Raw genomic sequence first — 5,451 nt, 5'->3', positions numbered from 1 at the left:
CCACCACAACCAAAATCTACAATCCCACTGTCAAAATCATCCACCACCACTACCATAGCCAAAATCAACCACCACCACCACAGCCACCAAACCCATATAAAAATACATTAAAAAACAAAAAACCTCAATCAACGGTGGCTTGCGACTAAGGCGGAGGCTTGGGTCGGCGAGCTGGGTTTGTCGAGAGAGGTGAGAGTGACTGAGAGAGAGAGAGGCACGGATTGGGTGATGGGGCTTGGGGTGGGTCGGCGGGCTTTGTCGACGAAACAGATCGGCGATGAGGGAGTGGCCGACGAGCTGAGGGATGAGGGAGAAGAGGGAGTGGTCGGCGAGCTGAGAGAGTGGCCAACGAGTTGAGGGATGAGGGAGATAAAGGAGTGCTCGACGAGCTAGAGAGAAAAAAACTGAAGAAGAAAGAAGAAAGAGAGAAGCTGGAGAGAGAGAGAGAGAGAGAGAGAGAATAGGAAAAGATTATTTAATGAGAGAAAGAGAGAGAAATGTAATAAAAAAATAATTTTTTTTTTTTACCTGTGAGCTACAGTGCACATCTAAAGATAGATGTGCACTGTAGCTTCCACTGCTGTGTGGTGTTTTTTGTGATTTTGAGCTAAAAAAATACCATTATATCTATATAGCACCACTACTGCGAATGCTCTTAGGCGATAACACTCTATCATAAAAAACACAATAGGAAACCGACGTTTCACCCTCACCATTCACCCAACAACTTACATGTCTCTTTCTTTCGTACACCGCACCACACCTGACACCACAACACAAACACAAACACAACGCGAACAAACAAACTTCACGATAAACGTTTCTTTGTGTAAATCTCCACCAAAACCATATCTCCACGTCTCTCTCTCTCTCTCTCTGTGTAAATCTCTTTTCTTTTTTTTTTTTGGTTATTATCGATGTTTAATTTTTATTTATTTATTTATTTTAATTAATGCAAACTCAATCGCTTTCACTTCTTCACATCTAAATCTCATAGCCAACACCACACAGGTTTACATCTCTCTCTCTCTCTCTCTCTCTCTCTCTCTCTCTCTATCTCTCTCTCTCTCTCTCTGTGATAAAGTCTTTGTTTGTTTATTTTCCACACAGGTTTACATCTCTCTCTCTCTCTCTCTCTCTCTCTCTCTCTCTCTATCTCTCTCTCTCTCTCTCTGTGATAAAGTCTTTGTTTGTTTATTTGATTTTCTTGTTTCCAAGGAAAATTATTAATTTTTATTTTTCCTAGAAAGTGTGGTGTTGTGATTGCCTGATTGCAATTGCATGCCTGGTGAATTGTATATATATATATATATATATATTTCATGATGTTTATGCATTATGTGAATTAAATATTCATTTTATTATTGTATTCTTGTTTTCTGTTAATTTAATGTATTTGTTATTCTGTTGTAACAAACAGAGTCTTAGTGATTGGTGGACTATTTGTTTATTGTATATATATTCTGTGATTTGTTTTAGTATGTGTTTGGATAAAGCAAAATGTAAAACATTTGGCTGTAATTGCTAATTCTAGGTCTTAATTTTCTAGATTTTAGTTATTTAGGTTTAGTATTGTTTTTTTTTTTTTTAAAGAATTTATTCCTATTATTAGTTGTGAAATCTGTTGTTAAATTCATCTTTCTATGTATTGAGTTCTTCTATTAGTATAACAAAATCTTGCAACATTTTCACACCTACGTGAAGTAGCATTCAGGAGTATTTTCGGTCATTTTTTAGGTTTAAGGGGGGGTATTTTGGTCATTTTAGAGGTTTTGGAAGTATCTTACTCATTTTGGAGATTTTGGGAGTATTTTGGTCACTTTAATTTTTTTAAGCATATTTGGTGATTTTAGATATATCGGAAGTATTTTGTCATTTTTAGAGGTTTCATTGGTATTTTGCTCATTTTAGACTTTTTTGGAATATTTTGATCATTTTAGTGGTAGGCCCAACTAAGCCCATTAATGACAACTTCACGATACTCCAAAATAACTAAGTACTTCATTCAATGAACACTAATGCGATTGATATTATTAAAAATTATTCAACAAAATAGCATACTTCTCTATTTGGATAATTTTTATAACAAATAGTGAGAATGATTTTGAGTATATTGTAATAGCTGGAACTCACGGCTCAGTCAAGTCGCGAGGCCAAGCCACCAGCCAGCTCTATTTTGGAAAATTTAACTTTTCGCATTCCAAACACATTCAAATATAAATACCCCTTATACCCACGAATTGTTGAGAGCTTCCAAAGAGAATATTAAGAAAGAAACCCTAGAGAAAAACAAGATTGACTCATCCCCAATCTTCACATAGAGATTCTTCAAATTCCTCTACTCTCACCCTCTCATTGTTACATCCTTGAGAGGTACATTACCAAAACCTTTTCTCACCATACCCACATCTGTGAGAAGGCCATTTGGTGCTTGGGAAGCAGTTAGGAAGGGACCAATTTCATATTGATTGATACTATGGGCTATAGCGAAATCCGATAAGCTAAAGAAGAAATAGATTCGGCGTAACCTTGTTGGAGTAGGAGCTTGGAGGGCTTAGGTATACTAGGTAGATTAAGCTTGGAGGGTCTTCTATTGTTCATGTATCTCAAATTGATTCTTTAGTGGATTATTTACTGCTTGGAGGGCGGCGGAGAGGTTTTACGCCGAGAGCTTCAGTTTCCTCTTCGATAACATATCGCTGTGTTATCCTTGTGTTTGCATCTCTCTTTCCTTAATCTTTGCCATTTAATTTCTACTGTGGATGTGATTTTATTTGGTTTAAATTGTTTATCAATTCTATTATATGCTTATGTTCATATTCCGCACGTTAATTGTTTGATAATAAACTTGAATTGATAATTTGGAAATTGGGTGTCTAAACATTCATAGTGTTTTATACACTTATTGAACATTCACTTCCCTCTTCAGCAAACCCACTGTTTGAAATCTCAGAAGCAGAAACAAGTAGCCATCTAGGCTCATTCCCCAGAATGCACAACTTTAAAAGGTTGTTCAAGTTGGGGTTCAGGTTTCTTTTTGGTTCAATTCTTGCAGGAAGACTTGACATTTACACTTTGTCGCAAACATTCACATACACCATTTTATCAGCTAGTACTTGTTATATTTTTTGTATTAGTTATTCTACTGAATGAATCTGTCTACTGTAACTAACTTATGTGTTGTGGTTAACTCCTTGATGTAAGGCATTCGTTTTTGAATTTATAAAACATATGCTTGCAGATTAATGTGTGTGTGTGTGTGTGTGCGCGCGCTTATTTAACTTTGTTGTCCCTGTTCTTGGATGCTGGGCTTACGCACAGACTAGCCTTTAGCACGGTCCTGCTAGGATAATGGGCCAGGCTGAACTCTCCGACCCACAGCAAAACGGGTCCGATTACAACAAAAATAGGCTTCAACCCGTTAACATAAAAGGCCCTTAAAGTAAGCAATGGTATATATTCATCGTACGTTTTATTCTTTCTTCCTTAGTTTCATTAACAGAAGTTTAGGACACATTAATTAAAAAAATATTTAACAAATTTATGACTTTTTGGTATTCTATATTTCTCTTTAGTTTTTTCATTTCGCAAATCACCAGTTAGTCTTTTACATGATACAAATACATTGCATTTTGTCTTTTTAACTAGGGAGCCTCTAATTGTTCCAGGACCTACTAATGTGATACGGAATGGTTAAATATTTCTTATGATTTAAAGAATTAATTAAATTTTAATGTGTCTTTATTATTATTTTTACTGACCAGCCAAAAGAAAATAGGGGTAAAAAAAAAACAAAAAAGACCTAGAATCAGCAGCTTTTACCATGTTTAAACCATCTTTGATGACATCATCCCACCAAGAAATGGATGACATGGTATAATTTTAAAATTAATATATTTCTAAATAAACAAACTTTCCATATATACTAACAATTATTAAAATAAAAAATCATAAGAAATAACTCTTTTTTTTTTTTTTTGGTAGTTCAGTTTTTATTTATAGAAACAAAACAAGAATTACAAAGGAAGACCTAAAATAAACTAGCAAAGGGAAACCTCCCTGCTACGGCAACCAAAACAAAACTAACCATAAAACCAAAGCAAGTCAAAACAAATGGCAAAGCAATACACACTAACTATTGCCCTAACAACTAAAGAAAAACATCTATAAGGCATCCCAACCAATACCTTTAGCACAGTAGCATATAGACTAGCACTTTGGCAAAACACAGCAGCACAAGATTTCAAGGATCAAATTAAAGTACTGCTTGAATCAATCCCCAATTATAACAGATGGTAGCATTCAAAACTGACTTCTTGAACTTAGTTTTAAACCCCAACCTAGTTTTGACATCCTTAATGATGCTTCTCTTTAGCTGTTCTTCCGTCCAAATTCTTTCTTCATGAACTATGGCATTTCTTTGCAGCTAAATATGGTAGACCGTTGCCCACCAAGCAAGTTTGCAAGCTATTACTCTCAACCCCTTTCCTTTTAACTCTCTTGCCCCACAAGCAATCAAGTCCTCCCACATAAACTGAGCATTTGAAAATAGACACAACTTTATCATGTCATCCCAAATTCTTCTAGTGAAAGAACATTCAAAGAAGATATGATCTCTACTTTCAAGGCAATTTCTGCAAAAAAAAAAAAAAAAACACAAGCAATCACCTAAGTACCCCCACTTGGCCATTTTATCTCGTGTGGACAGCTTGTTGATTACATCTAACCAACCAATAAATGAATGCTTCAAGATAGTTAAATGGAACCAAAGCGGCTTCCACCACTTAACTTCACTAGATTTATCTCTAATCTCAGCATATGTTACAGCACAAGAAAACTTCCCAGATTTAGTTAGGGGTGTGCATGGGTCGGTTGGGTCGAGTTAAGGGGATTTTTTTACCTAACCTACCATGGTGGGTTAAAAAAAATCCAACCCAACCCAACCCACATGGGTCGGGTTGAACCCATGAGTTTGACAATTTTTGTATTACTATTATTATTAAATTAAGCAGAAAAAAAATATCACACCTGCCACCTGAGTTAATAAACAAAATATACATTAATATATGAACTAATATTCCAACTTAGTTATACATTGATATATGAACTAATATACATTAATATTGACTTTTATATAGGATAGGAGGAAGAGCTAGTTATTTTAAAAAAATTATTAATTATATAATATATTTTAAATATATGGGTGGGTAGGGTCAGGTTTGGCGGGTTTGGAATTTTATGACCCAAACCCAACCCGACCCACTATCAAAAAATTTTGTGACCCAACCCGACGGGTAGGGTTGGGTTGGGTTGGGTTGATTTTGGCGGGTCAGCGGGTTGGCTGCACACCCCTAAATTTAGTAACTTGCCAAAGGAATAATAGTTGACATTGTGAATGAAATTGTGTTGGTGCATAGTCAACAAGGGTTTTTTTGAGTAAAATTGTGTTGG

The sequence above is a fragment of the Quercus suber genome, unplaced genomic scaffold (genome assembly GCF_002906115.3).
Source record: "Quercus suber isolate HL8 unplaced genomic scaffold, Cork oak 2.0 scaffold_135, whole genome shotgun sequence".
NCBI classification, from domain to species: Eukaryota; Viridiplantae; Streptophyta; class Magnoliopsida; order Fagales; family Fagaceae; genus Quercus; species Quercus suber.
This window is presented reverse-complemented; position numbering follows the sequence as displayed.